The sequence below is a fragment of the Pleuronectes platessa genome, unplaced genomic scaffold (genome assembly GCF_947347685.1).
Source record: "Pleuronectes platessa unplaced genomic scaffold, fPlePla1.1 scaffold_38, whole genome shotgun sequence".
In the NCBI taxonomy this organism is placed as follows: Eukaryota; Metazoa; Chordata; class Actinopteri; order Pleuronectiformes; family Pleuronectidae; genus Pleuronectes; species Pleuronectes platessa.
The window spans coordinates 581475-601942 of record NW_026518977.1 but is presented as its reverse complement, the minus strand read 5'-3'; the positions used below and the strand labels follow the sequence as shown (position 1 = coordinate 601942).

The following is a 20468-nucleotide window of genomic DNA, read 5'->3' as shown; positions in this document are numbered from 1 at the left end:
AATTTCTACTATAAATGGTCAATGCATAGCACGTCACGAATATTAAATTATGAAGCTGACCAATGGTTTTCCACCGCGAGTCCTGACGGAGGCACGGCATCAAGCGATGTGAAGAGGAAGTAAAACTTTCAGACACTGACATCGAGGTGTTTGTTAGTGAGATGGAGGTGAAGAGCGACTTATGGGACAGCTGTGATGTCACTAATAAAGGAAATACACTGATACTCTGCCGCTGCTGCTGTGGATAACACAATGTGTGAGAATAGAAATCGCTGAACCCTCGCTTACTCCTCATCCTTCCATTCGCATGCACACATCGTCCAGAACCCCCCACCGGGGTCACGGTAGTATTTATCCATTTAGAGAATCGGACCGCTTCCCTCACATCAGTGGATCCTTGCCTCCACTCTGGGATCTTATTTGGAAAGTTTATTCATTTCTTGAAAGTGATCTCCTGTGCGCTCTGCCCGCTCTCTGTGCGCTCTGCGCCACTGCGCTCTCTGCGGTCTGCGCGCTCTGCTGAATTATGTTGAATTTCATTTAAAACAATAATAAACAGACAAATAAATTTACATGACAATTGTTTACAGTGCGGGAGTTACACTCCAACAGAACGCATCACACTCGCGCTGTGGGTTTTACGCGGTGTCATTGCCGCCGGTCTACGGGGAGTATGACGGAAGTTGCATGTGCGCAGGACATCAGCTCCTGTGGAAACACACGAGCAAAGCGATGACGGAAGCGACGCTGATGGGATCGGTCCCAGAATTTCCTTGTGGTTAACTCTTTAGATTTGGAAGGATCGAACATCAAAGCAGCAAACACAAAAACCTGAAGGGAACAACCTAAACTTAACTACTGAAATTAATGGAACCAAAAGACATGTTCCTATCCTGACTCCTCTTCCAGAAACAGGAGAAAAAATGGGTTCAACTCAAATGATACCCACCCCCCGAACCTGGCTGGGACATCCTCAACAGATCTTAAGACACGTTACAAGTGTAAGGGGTCAATTCTTAATACAGTTTTCGAGTTTTGGCAGTGTTATTTTTCCCGTTTTGCTGATATTTTAATTCATCCGACAGGACAGTGATTCCTATAGGCTGCGGGGATTTGGCGACGTCTATTAAGGGACACCGTAGCGCTCCCTCTCGCCCTCGCCCTCTCTCCACTGCCGGTCCTGTGTGTGTGAGTAAGTGCAGCGTGGCCGCAGCAGGTGCGGACACAAATTGTTTGTTGCGGTGAGTTTGCTGAAAGTAACTTTAATGTCAACGGAGATCACTCAGAAAACGTTCCGCAAATATTAACCTTTATTCCGTCCCTAGAGCCAGCGTACAGCTGTGTGCGTGAGGGTGAGACTGTATCAGCGTCGGCATAAATGCGCGCTGTAATCTTCAGTCATAAGAGTAATACTTGTAAGTAATGCGCCGGAACAATTAACAGAGTCTTCACTATTGTGTGCGTGACATTAAGTTAAGTTGTCTTTTCCTGTTTTAGTAATTGCTCTCAAGACAATAAGGACGGCGTGGATCCCTGCTTTATTTTAAATGAATTAAAGGTATGACATAATGATGTGTTTTATGATTGTCAATGTTTTCAAACATTTTGATAAACTGGTTTAAATTGTGTGAACTAACTACAACAAGTTTGTTTTATAGGGCTGCCTTATTTGACCTTATTTAAATTTAGTTTCTTTCTGATTTATTGGTTTGATTATTGTGCTTTTTGTTTTATTTTATTTTGTTCTATGGGAATGTGCAATATGGTTGACTGGTACGTATTAAATAAATTGTATATTTCTGAAATCACAGCCTCTTCTGCTGATGTTTTAATGTTCCTGACAGGACGGTGATTCTTATAGGCTGCAGGGAGTCGGCGAAGTCTATTTAGGGACCCCGTAACTCTTCCCTTCTCCCCCTCTCTCTCTCCCCCCACTGCCGGTCCTGTGTGTGTGAGGAAGTGTTGCGTGGGCCGAGCAGGGATGGATTTATAAAAGAGTGCGTAGGATTCTTACTAAAAGTGTGCTTATGCCCAAAAGCAGGAAATGGCGTAAGCCAAAGCTAATTCCGATTTATAAAACCGTGCGCACGCAAAACCTGAACTCCAAATCCGCTCTCCACACGCTCAATTTCTACTATAAATGGTCAATGCATAGCACGTCACGAATATTAAATTATGAAGCTGACCAATGGTTTTCCACCGCGAGTCCTGACGGAGGCACGGCATCAAGCGATGTGAAGAGGAAGTAAAACTTTCAGACACTGACATCGAGGTGTTTGTTAGTGAGATGGAGGTGAAGAGCGACTTATGGGACAGCTGTGATGTCACTAATAAAGGAAATACACTGATACTCTGCCGCTGCTGCTGTGGATAACACTTGCCTCCACTCTGGGATCTTATTTGGAAAGTTTATTCATTTCTTGTAAGTGATCTCCTGTGCGCTCTGCCCCGCTCTCTGTGCGCTCTGCGCCACTGCGCTCTCTGCGGTCTGCGCGCTCTGCTGAATTATGTTGAATTTCATGTAAAACAATAATAAACAGACAAATAAATTTACATGACAATTGTTTACAGTGCGGGAGTTACACTCCAACAGACCGCGTCACACTCGCGCTGTGGGTTTTACGCGGTGTCATTGCCGCCGGTCTACGGGGAGTATGACGGAAGTTGCATGTGCGCAGGACATCAGCTCCTGTGGAAACACACGAGCAAAGCGATGACGGAAGCGACGCTGATGGGATCGGTCCCAGAATTTCCTTGTGGTTAACTCTTTAGATTTGGAAGGGTCGAACATCAAAGCAGCAAACACAAAAACCTGAAGGGAACAACCTAAACTTAACTACTGAAATTAATGGAACCAAAAGACATGTTCCTATCCTGACTCCTCTTCCAGAAACAGGAGAAAAAATGGGTTCAACTCAAATGATACCCACCCCCCGAACCTGGCTGGGACATCCTCAACAGATCTTAAGACACGTTACAAGTGTAAGGGGTCAATTCTTAATACAGTTTTCGAGTTTTGGCAGTGTTATTTTTCCCGTTTTGCTGATATTTTAATTCATCCGACAGGACAGTGATTCCTATAGGCTGCGGGGATTTGGCGACGTCTATTAAGGGACACCGTAGCGCTCCCTCTCGCCCTCTCTCTCTCTCCACTGCCGGTCCTGTGTGTGTGAGTAAGTGCAGCGTGGCCGCAGCAGGTGCGGACACAAATTGTTTGTTGCGGTGAGTTTGCTGAAAGTAACTTTAATGTCAACGGAGATCACTCAGAAAACGTTCCGCAAATATTAACCTTTATTCCGTCCCTAGAGCCAGCGTACAGCTGTGTGCGTGAGGGTGAGACTGTATCAGCGTCGGCATAAATGCGCGCTGTAATCTTCAGTCATAAGAGTAATACTTGTAAGTAATGCGCCGGAACAATTAACAGAGTCTTCACTATTGTGTGCGTGACATTAAGTTAAGTTGTCTTTTCCTGTTTTAGTAATTGCTCTCAAGACAATAAGGACGGCGTGGATCCCTGCTTTATTTTAAATGAATTAAAGGTATGACATAATGATGTGTTTTATGATTGTCAATGTTTTCAAACATTTTGATAAACTGGTTTAAATTGTGTGAACTAACTACAACAAGTTTGTTTTATAGGGCTGCCTTATTTGACCTTATTTAAATTTAGTTTCTTTCTGATTTATTGGTTTGATTATTGTGCTTTTTGTTTTATTTTATTTTGTTCTATGGGAATGTGCAATATGGTTGACTGGTACGTATTAAATAAATTGTATATTTCTGAAATCACAGCCTCTTCTGCTGATGTTTTAATGTTCCTGACAGGACGGTGATTCTTATAGGCTGCAGGGAGTCGGCGAAGTCTATTTAGGGACCCCGTAACTCTTCCCTTCTCCCCCTCTCTCTCTCCCCCCACTGCCGGTCCTGTGTGTGTGAGGAAGTGTTGCGTGGGCCGAGCAGGGATGGATTTATAAAAGAGTGCGTAGGATTCTTACTAAAAGTGTGCTTATGCCCAAAAGCAGGAAATGGCGTAAGCCAAAGCTAATTCCGATTTATAAAACCGTGCGCACGCAAAACCTGAACTCCAAATCCGCTCTCCACACGCTCAATTTCTACTATAAATGGTCAATGCATAGCACGTCACGAATATTAAATTATGAAGCTGACCAATGGTTTTCCACCGCGAGTCCTGACGGAGGCACGGCATCAAGCGATGTGAAGAGGAAGTAAAACTTTCAGACACTGACATCGAGGTGTTTGTTAGTGAGATGGAGGTGAAGAGCGACTTATGGGACAGCTGTGATGTCACTAATAAAGGAAATACACTGATACTCTGCCGCTGCTGCTGTGGATAACACAATGTGTGAGAATAGAAATCGCTGAACCCTCGCTTACTCCTCATCCTTCCATTCGCATGCACACATCGTCCAGAACCCCCCACCGGGGTCACGGTAGTATTTATCCATTTAGAGAATCGGACCGCTTCCCTCACATCAGTGGATCCTTGCCTCCACTCTGGGATCTTATTTGGAAAGTTTATTCATTTCTTGAAAGTGATCTCCTGTGCGCTCTGCCCGCTCTCTGTGCGCTCTGCGCCACTGCGCTCTCTGCGGTCTGCGCGCTCTGCTGAATTATGTTGAATTTCATTTAAAACAATAATAAACAGACAAATAAATTTACATGACAATTGTTTACAGTGCGGGAGTTACACTCCAACAGAACGCATCACACTCGCGCTGTGGGTTTTACGCGGTGTCATTGCCGCCGGTCTACGGGGAGTATGACGGAAGTTGCATGTGCGCAGGACATCAGCTCCTGTGGAAACACACGAGCAAAGCGATGACGGAAGCGACGCTGATGGGATCGGTCCCAGAATTTCCTTGTGGTTAACTCTTTAGATTTGGAAGGATCGAACATCAAAGCAGCAAACACAAAAACCTGAAGGGAACAACCTAAACTTAACTACTGAAATTAATGGAACCAAAAGACATGTTCCTATCCTGACTCCTCTTCCAGAAACAGGAGAAAAAATGGGTTCAACTCAAATGATACCCACCCCCCGAACCTGGCTGGGACATCCTCAACAGATCTTAAGACACGTTACAAGTGTAAGGGGTCAATTCTTAATACAGTTTTCGAGTTTTGGCAGTGTTATTTTTCCCGTTTTGCTGATATTTTAATTCATCCGACAGGACAGTGATTCCTATAGGCTGCGGGGATTTGGCGACGTCTATTAAGGGACACCGTAGCGCTCCCTCTCGCCCTCGCCCTCTCTCCACTGCCGGTCCTGTGTGTGTGAGTAAGTGCAGCGTGGCCGCAGCAGGTGCGGACACAAATTGTTTGTTGCGGTGAGTTTGCTGAAAGTAACTTTAATGTCAACGGAGATCACTCAGAAAACGTTCCGCAAATATTAACCTTTATTCCGTCCCTAGAGCCAGCGTACAGCTGTGTGCGTGAGGGTGAGACTGTATCAGCGTCGGCATAAATGCGCGCTGTAATCTTCAGTCATAAGAGTAATACTTGTAAGTAATGCGCCGGAACAATTAACAGAGTCTTCACTATTGTGTGCGTGACATTAAGTTAAGTTGTCTTTTCCTGTTTTAGTAATTGCTCTCAAGACAATAAGGACGGCGTGGATCCCTGCTTTATTTTAAATGAATTAAAGGTATGACATAATGATGTGTTTTATGATTGTCAATGTTTTCAAACATTTTGATAAACTGGTTTAAATTGTGTGAACTAACTACAACAAGTTTGTTTTATAGGGCTGCCTTATTTGACCTTATTTAAATTTAGTTTCTTTCTGATTTATTGGTTTGATTATTGTGCTTTTTGTTTTATTTTATTTTGTTCTATGGGAATGTGCAATATGGTTGACTGGTACGTATTAAATAAATTGTATATTTCTGAAATCACAGCCTCTTCTGCTGATGTTTTAATGTTCCTGACAGGACGGTGATTCTTATAGGCTGCAGGGAGTCGGCGAAGTCTATTTAGGGACCCCGTAACTCTTCCCTTCTCCCCCTCTCTCTCTCCCCCCACTGCCGGTCCTGTGTGTGTGAGGAAGTGTTGCGTGGGCCGAGCAGGGATGGATTTATAAAAGAGTGCGTAGGATTCTTACTAAAAGTGTGCTTATGCCCAAAAGCAGGAAATGGCGTAAGCCAAAGCTAATTCCGATTTATAAAACCGTGCGCACGCAAAACCTGAACTCCAAATCCGCTCTCCACACGCTCAATTTCTACTATAAATGGTCAATGCATAGCACGTCACGAATATTAAATTATGAAGCTGACCAATGGTTTTCCACCGCGAGTCCTGACGGAGGCACGGCATCAAGCGATGTGAAGAGGAAGTAAAACTTTCAGACACTGACATCGAGGTGTTTGTTAGTGAGATGGAGGTGAAGAGCGACTTATGGGACAGCTGTGATGTCACTAATAAAGGAAATACACTGATACTCTGCCGCTGCTGCTGTGGATAACACAATGTGTGAGAATAGAAATCGCTGAACCCTCGCTTACTCCTCATCCTTCCATTCGCATGCACACATCGTCCAGAACCCCCCACCGGGGTCACGGTAGTATTTATCCATTTAGAGAATCGGACCGCTTCCCTCACATCAGTGGATCCTTGCCTCCACTCTGGGATCTTATTTGGAAAGTTTATTCATTTCTTGTAAGTGATCTCCTGTGCGCTCTGCCCGCTCTCTGTGCGCTCTGCGCCACTGCGCTCTCTGCGGTCTGCGCGCTCTGCTGAATTATGTTGAATTTCATGTAAAACAATAATAAACAGACAAATAAATTTACATGACAATTGTTTACAGTGCGGGAGTTACACTCCAACAGACCGCGTCACACTCGCGCTGTGGGTTTTACGCGGTGTCATTGCCGCCGGTCTACGGGGAGTATGACGGAAGTTGCATGTGCGCAGGACATCAGCTCCTGTGGAAACACACGAGCAAAGCGATGACGGAAGCGACGCTGATGGGATCGGTCCCAGAATTTCCTTGTGGTTAACTCTTTAGATTTGGAAGGGTCGAACATCAAAGCAGCAAACACAAAAACCTGAAGGGAACAACCTAAACTTAACTACTGAAATTAATGGAACCAAAAGACATGTTCCTATCCTGACTCCTCTTCCAGAAACAGGAGAAAAAATGGGTTCAACTCAAATGATACCCACCCCCCGAACCTGGCTGGGACATCCTCAACAGATCTTAAGACACGTTACAAGTGTAAGGGGTCAATTCTTAATACAGTTTTCGAGTTTTGGCAGTGTTATTTTTCCCGTTTTGCTGATATTTTAATTCATCCGACAGGACAGTGATTCCTATAGGCTGCGGGGATTTGGCGACGTCTATTAAGGGACATCGTAGCGCTCCCTCTCGCCCTCTCTCTCTCTCCACTGCCGGTCCTGTGTGTGTGAGTAAGTGCAGCGTGGCCGCAGCAGGTGCGGACACAAGTTGTTTGTTGCGGTGAGTTTGCTGAAAGTAACTTTAATGTCAACGGAGATCACTCAGAAAACGTTCCGCAAATATTAACCTTTATTCCGTCCCTAGAGCCAGCGTACAGCTGTGTGCGTGAGGGTGAGACTGTATCAGCGTCGGCATAAATGCGCGCTGTAATCTTCAGTCATAAGAGTAATACTTGTAAGTAATGCGCCGGAACAATTAACAGAGTCTTCACTATTGTGTGCGTGACATTAAGTTAAGTTGTCTTTTCCTGTTTTAGTAATTGCTCTCAAGACAATAAGGACGGCGTGGATCCCTGCTTTATTTTAAATGAATTAAAGGTATGACATAATGATGTGTTTTATGATTGTCAATGTTTTCAAACATTTTGATAAACTGGTTTAAATTGTGTGAACTAACTACAACAAGTTTGTTTTATAGGGCTGCCTTATTTGACCTTATTTAAATTTAGTTTCTTTCTGATTTATTGGTTTGATTATTGTGCTTTTTGTTTTATTTTATTTTGTTCTATGGGAATGTGCAATATGGTTGACTGGTACGTATTAAATAAATTGTATATTTCTGAAATCACAGCCTCTTCTGCTGATGTTTTAATGTTCCTGACAGGACGGTGATTCTTATAGGCTGCAGGGAGTCGGCGAAGTCTATTTAGGGACCCCCTAACTCTTCCCTTCTCCCCCTCTCTCTCTCCCCCCACTGCCGGTCCTGTGTGTGTGAGGAAGTGTTGCGTGGGCCGAGCAGGGATGGATTTATAAAAGAGTGCGTAGGATTCTTACTAAAAGTGTGCTTATGCCCAAAAGCAGGAAATGGCGTAAGCCAAAGCTAATTCCGATTTATAAAACCGTGCGCACGCAAAACCTGAACTCCAAATCCGCTCTCCACACGCTCAATTTCTACTATAAATGGTCAATGCATAGCACGTCACGAATATTAAATTATGAAGCTGACCAATGGTTTTCCACCGCGAGTCCTGACGGAGGCACGGCATCAAGCGATGTGAAGAGGAAGTAAAACTTTCAGACACTGACATCGAGGTGTTTGTTAGTGAGATGGAGGTGAAGAGCGACTTATGGGACAGCTGTGATGTCACTAATAAAGGAAATACACTGATACTCTGCCGCTGCTGCTGTGGATAACACAATGTGTGAGAATAGAAATCGCTGAACCCTCGCTTACTCCTCATCCTTCCATTCGCATACACACATCGTCCAGAACCCCCCACCGGGGTCACGGTAGTATTTATCCATTTAGAGAATCGGACCGCTTCCCTCACATCAGTGGATCCTTGCCTCCACTCTGGGATCTTATTTGGAAAGTTTATTCATTTCTTGTAAGTGATCTCCTGTGCGCTCTGCCCGCTCTCTGTGCGCTCTGCGCCACTGCGCTCTCTGCGGTCTGCGCGCTCTGCTGAATTATGTTGAATTTCATTTAAAACAATAATAAACAGACAAATAAATTTACATGACAATTGTTTACAGTGCGGGAGTTACACTCCAACAGAACGCATCACACTCGCGCTGTGGGTTTTACGCGGTGTCATTGCCGCCGGTCTACGGGGAGTATGACGGAAGTTGCATGTGCGCAGGACATCAGCTCCTGTGGAAACACACGAGCAAAGCGATGACGGAAGCGACGCTGATGGGATCGGTCCCAGAATTTCCTTGTGGTTAACTCTTTAGATTTGGAAGGATCGAACATCAAAGCAGCAAACACAAAAACCTGAAGGGAACAACCTAAACTTAACTACTGAAATTAATGGAACCAAAAGACATGTTCCTATCCTGACTCCTCTTCCAGAAACAGGAGAAAAAATGGGTTCAACTCAAATGATACCCACCCCCCGAACCTGGCTGGGACATCCTCAACAGATCTTAAGACACGTTACAAGTGTAAGGGGTCAATTCTTAATACAGTTTTCGAGTTTTGGCAGTGTTATTTTTCCCGTTTTGCTGATATTTTAATTCATCCGACAGGACAGTGATTCCTATAGGCTGCGGGGATTTGGCGACGTCTATTAAGGGACACCGTAGCGTTCCCTCTCGCCCTCGCCCTCTCTCCACTGCCGGTCCTGTGTGTGTGAGTAAGTGCAGCGTGGCCGCAGCAGGTGCGGACACAAATTGTTTGTTGCGGTGAGTTTGCTGAAAGTAACTTTAATGTCAACGGAGATCACTCAGAAAACGTTCCGCAAATATTAACCTTTATTCCGTCCCTAGAGCCAGCGTACAGCTGTGTGCGTGAGGGTGAGACTGTATCAGCGTCGGCATAAATGCGCGCTGTAATCTTCAGTCATAAGAGTAATACTTGTAAGTAATGCGCCGGAACAATTAACAGAGTCTTCACTATTGTGTGCGTGACATTAAGTTAAGTTGTCTTTTCCTGTTTTAGTAATTGCTCTCAAGACAATAAGGACGGCGTGGATCCCTGCTTTATTTTAAATGAATTAAAGGTATGACATAATGATGTGTTTTATGATTGTCAATGTTTTCAAACATTTTGATAAACTGGTTTAAATTGTGTGAACTAACTACAACAAGTTTGTTTTATAGGGCTGCCTTATTTGACCTTATTTAAATTTAGTTTCTTTCTGATTTATTGGTTTGATTATTGTGCTTTTTGTTTTATTTTATTTTGTTCTATGGGAATGTGCAATATGGTTGACTGGTACGTATTAAATAAATTGTATATTTCTGAAATCACAGCCTCTTCTGCTGATGTTTTAATGTTCCTGACAGGACGGTGATTCTTATAGGCTGCAGGGAGTCGGCGAAGTCTATTTAGGGACCCCGTAACTCTTCCCTTCTCCCCCTCTCTCTCTCCCCCCACTGCCGGTCCTGTGTGTGTGAGGAAGTGTTGCGTGGGCCGAGCAGGGATGGATTTATAAAAGAGTGCGTAGGATTCTTACTAAAAGTGTGCTTATGCCCAAAAGCAGGAAATGGCGTAAGCCAAAGCTAATTCCGATTTATAAAACCGTGTGTAACCTGTTGGAAAAAGAAACCCAACTGTTACTAAATATGTTGGAAGAAAGTGTTACAAATATGAGAAATATGTTAGAAATATGTTCTTTCATTGAGAGTTATTTTTATTTAATTTATACATTTATTATTTAATTCATAACTACATTCTTTATTTTATTCTTCATTTCATTGATCATTTCATTTGATCTCAGAGGTCTTTTTGATTCAGTAGATGGTCCTGTGAAGAAAAACTTTTCAAATTGATTTCATTGGTTCATTTCAGTTTAGCTGAGTTGCTATTGGTTAAGGCAACGCATGTCCCGCCTCCTTCACGTTAGAGACGCTGCGGTAGTGTGTGAAAAATACACAGAGAGCAGCAGGACGATAATTGAGACAGAGGTTTTGGAGTGATGAAACTTTAAAAAATACACTTTATATTGTTAAAAGGAGGAACTGTGTAAACAGAGAAAAGTCCGGTGAACCACTGAAGCGACCCTGGGAACATCTTGTGTTTGTTTTATTATTTTATTGTCCCGGTGAGTACTATCTGTATTAGCAAATAGCTCTGTGAATTAGCTTAGCCTCGTGGTGGGTTAGCTACCGAGTGGGAACATAAAGTCACAGTGTTGTGGTATTTTTCTAATGATAGTAAAGGAAAACGGGAATATGTGTGTAAAATGAGTATGCGTGCATGTTATTTACATTGTATGAACAGAGAAAGACATCATTTAGCTGAGTTTCATGGGTTATGAAGCTATATATTCTGTATATTACTGTGCTGTGGTGTGTATAGGTACGAGGTATCAGTAATCTGAGCATTTAATGGTGAACTGTGAGTGGTCTTATATTAATGGTTTTCTCACTACAAAACAGTGAAGTGGACATTTCATGTGTTTATATTGCGATGCAGCAGTTATCTTTTAACAAGTTAACAGTGAAAAGTTGCATTATACATTGATATTGATAAAATTAAACTGTACAGTTAAGAAAGGTTGAATAGATTTATATCAGTCTGTTATATTATACAGGCTGGGTTTTTTGGATACCCTGAGATCCTGGACCGTGGATTTGGAGTGATTCTCTCCCTGACGAGGGGGATGGCGAGCTACCCGCGTGAGCATTTTGGATTGAGGAGGAACCTTTCCATTCTTCATTCTCTGTCCTGCCAGAGTGGTAGGGTTGTGGGGAAGGACTTCCAAGAACTTTCGAATTGAACTATTTCTTTTGGGTAAAACATTTTATTTTATTTAGGGTGCACCCGGTAAAAAAAGACATTTCAAATAAGAACAAAAGTAACTGTCGGCAGTGTATGTAAACTGTTTATTTTCTATATATGTTAATACAGTGTTTTGCTTAAATCCACCTGTGTGTTCCTTTTACTCATTGCGGTGTCCAATCTCTTCTTATTACTTTGCCCTGCGAACCTAGTGTGTACTTACCTGTCAAGTGGGTTACACAGTAAAACTTGGCGAGCTAGCCAGGAGCAATTTATGAATTCACATTCATAATCAAATTAAATGGACATCTTTTGAGTAACTGGACTGTGACCGAGTGTATTTGGAAGAGAATTCAACATTTGAGGTATTTTGGTTGTATTAACCCATATCATTTTCAAGTTTATTGACATTTCAGTTTTACCTTGGTTAAACATGGATATTATTTTGACAGAGAGTGTGAAAATCCCAAATGCTGTTTTAGTTAGTGGGTTAACCAACACTGAGGTTGACAATGAAATCTTTGATTTACTCAAGCAATATGGATCTATCGCTAGGATAATCAGAGTACCTAGCGCAGACTCTGAGACCCAGGCAATTGCAGAGTTTGAACATGGCACCGCTGTGAAAGACCTTGAAGCCAACGTCTTACCTTACCGAAGACCATGCACTGCCAATCCTGAAGTTATCCACCATGTTCAGAGTCTTGCCAGCGTTTACACAAGTGATGCAGGCACCAGTGCAACAAATACTTACCTTTCTGGGTTGAAAGACTTAGCTAAGTTGAGCGGCAGGGAGTTTGTAGACATCCTTCGTGAGGAGCTGGCTAGGATCAGTAAATCCATTAGAACTCAAACCCCACTTGAGGTCAGTGAAGAGCCTGTGGAAATTGAGCCACCCCTTACACAAAGTGATATCCAAGCTGCAGGCCCTAGCTTTGTCAGTGTCCCCAATGAAGTGAGTCAGGACTCTTACAAACCCCAGACTGGCATCGAGGTCAGAGATTTTCTCTCTCCAAGAGGAGAAAGAACCAGCACTTTCCACTTGCCTTCAGATCAACTTGGCACACCAGAAGTACAGCGTGTTGTGGTTGAGCACATTGTCAAGAGCAGTGAAGTTTCATCTCACATTCAATTTCCTTGTAAACTGAAACAGTTTTCTGGGCGACATCCTCAGCCAAACTTTGAAGTCGACTATGACACGTGGCGCAACAGTGTGGAGTTCTGCTTGCATGACCCATCTATCCCTGACTCCCAAATGGTGAGGAAAATTGTTGAAAGTCTTTCGGCCCCTGCTGCAAACATAGTCAAGTCATTAGGGCCTCAAGCTTCACCAAAAGAGTACCTGAACTTACTTGATTCTGCTTATGCCACTGTCGAAGATGGGGATGAGCTTTTTGCACGATTCTTGAACATCAATCAAAATGCTGGGGAGAAAGCGTCTGATTACCTGCAGCGACTTCATACAGCATTGAGATATGTGGTAAATAAAGGAGGAATCGCTGCTGGCGACTCTGACAAACAACGTCTCAAGCAATTCTGTCGTGGATGTTGGAATAGTATTCTGATCACCAGTCTTCAGCTTGAACAGCTCAGGAGTAAGCCACCATCTTTTGCAGAGCTCCTGCTCTTACTGCGAACTGAGGAGGACAAACAGGCTAACAAAACCAGCAGAATGAAGCAGCACCTTGGGTTCACAAAGCCAAAAGTCATGTCAAACATGCACGCTGCACACATGTCCTACGACGAGGATATTGTCATGCCACAGAATACAGAGGATGCCTTCTTAAACATGACCAAAGACATACAACAACAGATTGCTGAACTTCAGGTTCAGGTGGCAAAACTCAGTGCATGTAGTTCAGAGAAACCTGTGAAAAAGAAAACAACAGTAAGTGTAAGACAGAAACAGAAGACAAAAAATACCCAGCCGGAAGGACAACTCCAGCAAATGACTGTGACAGTGAAACCGAAGCCATGGTATTGCTTCAAATGTGGTGAAGATGGGCACATTGCATCTACATGTGATAACATACCCAATCCCACCCTTGTGCAGGCCAAGAGAGCAGAGCTCCGGGAGAAGCAGCGTGCATGGGAAGCTCAGAATGGTTCACTCATCACTCGCCAGTCAAACTAGAACAGGCTTCTGTTGAGGGGAAAATGGAAGCCAAGAAACCACTATATCCCCCATCTACAGGCGAACAAAAACCCATGACTCACAGCCACAGAGTCAAACGACAAAGGGAATTGCCAAAACGTCTTGTAGGCAGCAAGTGTACAGCCAATGTAAATGTGGATGGGGTGGACTGTAGTTGTTTACTAGACACAGGGTCACAGGTCACCACGGTGGCCCAGTCCTTTTATCAGACCCATCTATCTGATCATCCTATCAAGCCCATCAGCAACATCCTTGAAGTAGAGGGAGCAAACGGCCAACCTGTTCCTTACCTGGGTTATATAGAGGTTGACCTCAAGTTCCCTAGAGCCCTTCTTGAGTCAGAGCCTGAAATTTCAACCTTGGCTTTAATCGTTCCTGACCTCCGGTCAAACAGTGGTGTCCCATTGTTGATCGGCACCAACACTTTAGATCCCCTCTATGATCAGTGTTGTGATGAGTTTTCACTTTCCCATAATTCATCCTGCTATGGCTACAGACAGGTCCTTCGCACACTACAACTGAGGAGAAAACAAGCAACAAGCGGAGAACTCGGCTTTGTGAAGCTCAGAGGAAGGGAACAAGCAGTTCTCCCAGCAAAACAAAGAGTGCTGCTTGAAGGCTATATGTGTGTCAACCTAGTCAACACAGAGAAATGTGCTCTGATTGAACAACCATCAAGATCAACTCTGCCAGGTGGCGTGTTTGTAGACTGTTGTCTCATTTCCTTGCCAGAGCATGGCTCCAACAAATTGCCTGTTCTCCTTAGAAATGAAACTGAACATGACATCATTCTACCTACCAACTGTGTCATTGCAGACCTGACTGTTGCAGATGCTGTAGTGGAGAATCACCTAATTGATGGGGATGGTCAGAAGCATGTTGTTGACTGCTCCACTCATCAAACGGAGACGTGTCCTGGAAAAAGCTTTGACTTTGGGCCCTCTCTACCTGAGAAGTGGAAGGGAAGAGTCACTCTGAAGCTCAACACCTTCTCTGATGTGTTTGCCCAGCATGACCTCGATTTTGGTCATGCGACGAAAATCCAACACCACATCAAGTTGAAAGACGAGACACCCATCAAACAGAGACCCCGTCCAATTCACCCTCGTGATTATGAAGCAGTCAAAAAGCACCTCCAAACCCTTCTTGATGCAGGCGTAATCCGAGAATCAGAGTCCCCATTTTCATCGCCAATTGTGGTGGTGAGAAAGAAGAATGGCGATGTACGCCTATGTGTGGACTATAGAAAGTTAAACTTGCAAACGATAAAAGACTCTTATGCCTTACCAAACTTGGAGGAGTCATTTTCTGCTCTCGCTGGATCCAAGTGGTTTTCAGTGATGGACTTGAAGTCTGGGTACTACCAAATTGAGATGAATGAAAGTGACAAGCCAAAAACTGCCTTTGTGTGCCCCTTTGGATTCTGGGAATTCAACCGGATGCCTCAGGGAGTCACCAATGCACCGAGCACATTTCAACGGCTCATGGAAAAGTGCATGAGTGACATTCATCTGAGGGAGGTCCTGGTCTTCCTTGATGACCTAATAGTGTTTTCGGACACTCTGGAGGAGCATGAGTCTAGGCTCACCCACGTGCTCAACCGTCTCAGGGAATATGGCTTGAGGCTTTCACCTGATAAATGTAAGTTCTTTCAGACTTCAGTGCGTTATTTGGGGCATATTGTGTCCAGCGATGGAGTGAAGACCGACCCTGAAAAGGTTCAAGCCTTGAAAACCTGGCCGGGACCACAGAACTTAAAGGAACTCCAATCCTTCCTCGGATTTTCCGGTTACTACCGGAGATTTGTGAAGGATTATTCAAGGATAGTCAGGCCCTTGACCAAACTCACTGCTGGCTACCCACCACGGCGGAAAGGAGTCAAGATAGGCCTCAGTGATGGGAAATACCTCAACCCAAAAGAGCCTTTTGGTGAACGCTGGGGCACTGAGTGTCAACAAGCCTTTGAGGCGATCATACACAAACTGACATCATCTCCAGTCCTTGGTTACGCAGATCCTAAACTTCCTTACGTGCTCCACACTGATGCCAGCACGACAGGATTAGGAGCTGCTCTATATCAAGAGCAAAACGGGAAACTGCGTGTAATTGCTTATGCCAGTAGAGGACTCTCCTGCAGTGAAGCAAGATATCCAGCGCACAAGCTTGAATTCTTGGCCCTTAAATGGGCCATCACAGAGAAGTTTCATGACTATCTGTATGGAAACTCTTTCACTGTTATCACAGATAACAATCCCTTGACATACCTACTTACCACAGCCAAGCTTGATGCTGCGAGCTACCGTTGGTTAGCTGCGCTCTCAACATTCACTTTTGACATCAAGTATCGAGCTGGCAAGCAGAACATGGATGCTGATGGTCTGTCAAGGAGACATCATGGTGCGCTGGAAAATGATGCCACATCACAAGAGGAAAGCCAAAGGATTGACCAGTTCACTTCTCAGCTACTGACATCAATAAACAAGTTTGAACTGGTGACTCCAGAAATTGTCGAAGCTACTTGTCAAAGGCATACTGTGAAGCAAGATCAAGAGCTCTCACCTTTCCCTGGCTATGTTGACTCACTTGCCATTCATGCAGATGCAATTCCTGCTGTCCTTGAGGAGGATGAGTCACAGGATGGGATCCTAACAGTGCCTAAATACAGTGAGTCTGATCTCATGAAACTGCAAAGAGAAGACCCTGGCATCAGCAGTGTTATCAGTTTGGTGGAATCCGACAACTTACCTGCAGATCACACGGCAGATTCTCCTGAAGAACGGTTGATCCTGAGAGAGTGGAAACGGCTTCAACTGAAGTCAGGCCTTTTGTACAGGACACGGGAGTGTGAGGGACAAACCCTATTTCAGCTGGTACTCCCGGATGTCCTACGGCCTATTGTACTCAGGAATCTCCATGATGACATGGGACATTTAGGGATTGAACGTACCCTTGAACTCACCAGATCACGATTCTACTGGCCAAAGATGGCTGCTGATGTAGAGAGAAAAGTGAAAACATGTGAGCGATGTGTTCGAAGGAAGACCCAACCGGACAAGGCTGCCCCACTCGTGAACATCAAAACAACTAGACCAATGGAGTTGGTCTGTATGGATTTCCTTTCACTAGAGCCAGACAGCCACAACACTAAGGACATCCTCGTTATTACGGATCATTTCACTAAATATGCCGTAGCCATCCCTACCAGAGATCAGAAAGCTAGTACCGTCGCTAAAACCTTATGGGAACACTTCTTGGGCCATTATGGTTTTCCTGAACGCCTTCACAGCGACCAGGGTAGGGACTTTGAGTCTCATACCATCAAGGAGCTATGTGCATTGGCAGGTATTCGTAAGGTGAGGACAAGCCCTTACCATCCCAGGGGAAACCCTGTTGAACGGTATAACCGAACACTCCTCAGCATGCTAGGCACTCTGAAAGACAAAGAGAAGATACAGTGGCGAGACCATGTCAAACCTCTCACTCATGCTTACAATTGCACCCGAAATGATGTGACCGGGTTCTCCCCATATGAGTTAATGTTTGGGAGACAACCCCGGTTACCCATAGACTTAGCCTTTGGATTGCCAGTCAAGGGAAAAGAGTCCAGTTCACATTCTCAGTATGTAAGGAACCTGAAATCTCACCTGGAAGAAAGTTATCAGGTTGCCATCGATAACTCTCGCAAGGTTGCAGAGAAAAACAAGAGGCGATTCGATAAAGTTGTCAGAGAATCTACACTGGCTGTCGGGGATAGAGTCCTGGTCCGTAACCTCCGCCTCCGGAACAAACATAAACTGGCCGATCGTTGGGAGCCAATGATCTTTGTGGTTACCAAGCAGATGGGAGACTTACCTGTCTACTCTGTGAAACCAGAAAAGGAGGAAGGTCCCCTACGGACGCTACACAGAGACCTTTTACTTCCATGTGGATTTCTTCCTGAAACTGAGAGAGAGGAACAAAAGATGAAAAGCAGTCCAAAGAGACCTCGAACAAGGCAGCAAAGTGCCATCCAACAAGATGAAGAACCCTTTGCTTCAGACGATGATGACAAGTGTGAAAGCTGGAATGCAACTGCTGCCTTACCAGATGTCAAAGACAGGAGGTTTGTCAAAGTGTATGATATACCAAGACACAATCCATCACCCGCCCTGGGTAATCATAGTCAAAGCCCTGTAACACCTCACCCATATCAGGTCAATGCGGATTCAGACCCAGGAGCTGTAAGGCCAAGTGCTGTCCTTCAGTCTGAAAAGGAAATAGGAAACTCACCTGAAAAGGAAATAGGAAACTCACCTGAAAAGGAAACAGAAAACTTACCTGAAAAGGAAACAGAAAACTCACCTGAAACGGAAATAGAAAACTCACCTGAAAAGGAAACAGAAAATCCATCTGAGAAGGAAAAAGCAAACTTACCTGGGATGGAAAATCAAAATGTACCTGAAAAGGAAACTCATAACTTACCTGGAGACCTACCTGATACTAGTTCAGAACCTGTGGAAGGAAGTCTTATGGAACCGGAAGCTAAAGATCATACAGAGGCAGAGATACCAACTCAAGAAGAGACAGAGGAACAAACAGAAGCAGACATTCCTGTCAGAAGATCACTCAGACAACGTGAGCCATCACGTAGGTTCCATTACCCTGAGTTGGGGAATCCCCTAGTTTCTGTTGTTACTTCCTTGTTTCAAGGATTGAGTACCGCCTTCACCAATTCTCTTAATAACAATGCCAGTAGAGATTGGTTAACAAACATTCCTTTGGAAGTGGCAGAATCAGTAGTTACCCAGCAGCCCTTTGTGCATGCAACGGGACGTGCATACATTTAAGGGGGGAGTGTGTAACCTGTTGGAAAAAGAAACCCAACTGTTACTAAATATGTTGGAAGAAAGTGTTACAAATATGAGAAATATGTTAGAAATATGTTCTTTCATTGAGAGTTATTTTTATTTAATTTATACATTTATTATTTAATTCATAACTACATTCTTTATTTTATTCTTCATTTCATTGATCATTTCATTTGATCTCAGAGGTCTTTTTGATTCAGTAGATGGTCCTGTGAAGAAAAACTTTTCAAATTGATTTCATTGGTTCATTTCAGTTTAGCTGAGTTGCTATTGGTTAAGGCAACGCATGTCCCGCCTCCTTCACGTTAGAGACGCTGCGGTAGTGTGTGAAAAATACACAGAGAGCAGCAGGACGATAATTGAGACACAGAGGTTTTGGAGTGATGAAACTTTAAAAAATACACTTTATATTGTTAAAAGGAGGAACTGTGTAAACAGAGAAAAGTCCGGTGAACCACTGAAGCGACCCTGGGAACATCTTGTGTTTGTTTTATTATTTTATTGTCCCGGTGAGTACTATCTGTATTAGCAAATAGCTCTGTGAATTAGCTTAGCCTCGTGGTGGGTTAGCTACCGAGTGGGAACATAAAGTCACAGTGTTGTGGTATTTTTCTAATGATAGTAAAGGAAAACGGGAATATGTGTGTAAAATGAGTATGCGTGCATGTTATTTACATTGTATGAACAGAGAAAGACATCATTTAGCTGAGTTTCATGGGTTATGAAGCTATATATTCTGTATATTACTGTGCTGTGGTGTGTATAGGTACGAGGTATCAGTAATCTGAGCATTTAATGGTGAACTGTGAGTGGTCTTATATTAATGGTTTTCTCACTACAAAACAGTGAAGTGGACATTTCATGTGTTAATATTGCGATGCAGCAGTTATCTTTTAACAAGTTAACAGTGAAAAGTTGCATTATACATTGATATTGATAAAATTAAACTGTACAGTTAAGAAAGGTTGAATAGATTTATATCAGTCTGTTATATTATACAGGCTGGGTTTTTTGGATACCCTGAGATCCTGGACCGTGGATTTGGAGTGATTCTCTCCCTGACGAGGGGGATGGCGAGCTACCCGCGTGAGCATTTTGGATTGAGGAGGAACCTTTCCATTCTTCATTCTCTGTCCTGCCAGAGTGGTAGGGTTGTGGGGAAGGACTTCCAAGAACTTTCGAATTGAACTATTTCTTTTGGGTAAAACATTTTATTTTATTTAGGGTGCACCCGGTAAAAAAGACATTTCAAATAAGAACAAAAGTAACTGTCGGCAGTGTATGTAAACTGTTTATTTTCTATATATGTTAATACAGTGTTTTGCTTAAATCCACCTGTGTGTTCCTTTTACTCATTGCGGTGTCCAATCTCTTCTTATTACTTTGCCCTGCGAACCTAGTGTGTACTTACCTGTCAAGTGGGTTACACGTGCGCACGCAAAACCTGAACTCCAAATCCGCTCTCCACACGCTCAATTTCTACTATAAATGGTCAATGCATAGCACGTCACGAATATTAAATTATGAAGCTGACCAATGGTTTTCCACCGCGAGTCCTGACGGAGGCACGGCATCAAGCGATGTGAAGAGGAAGTAAAACTTTCAGACACTGACATCGAGGTGTTTGTTAGTGAGATGGAGGTGAAGAGCGACTTATGGGACAGCTTTGATGTCACTAATAAAGGAAATACACTGATACTCTGCCGCTGCTGCTGTGGATAACACAATGTGTGAGAATAGAAATCGCTGAACCCTCGCTTCCTCCTCATCCTTCCATTCGCATGCACACATCGTCCAGAACCCCCCACCGGGGTCACGGTAGTAT

General features: G+C 43.8%; 1 long non-coding RNA gene across 1 annotated transcript; it reads left to right on the top strand.

Annotated features, from left to right (window-relative positions):
- The first annotated feature begins 18740 nt into the window (after window positions 1–18740).
- LOC128436352 (uncharacterized) lies at window positions 18741–19973 on the top strand. Its single transcript, XR_008338032.1, has 2 exons — window positions 18741–19152; window positions 19645–19973. It is a non-coding gene; the product is annotated as an uncharacterized LOC128436352 (long non-coding RNA).
- Window positions 19974–20468: the final 495 nt, after the last annotated feature.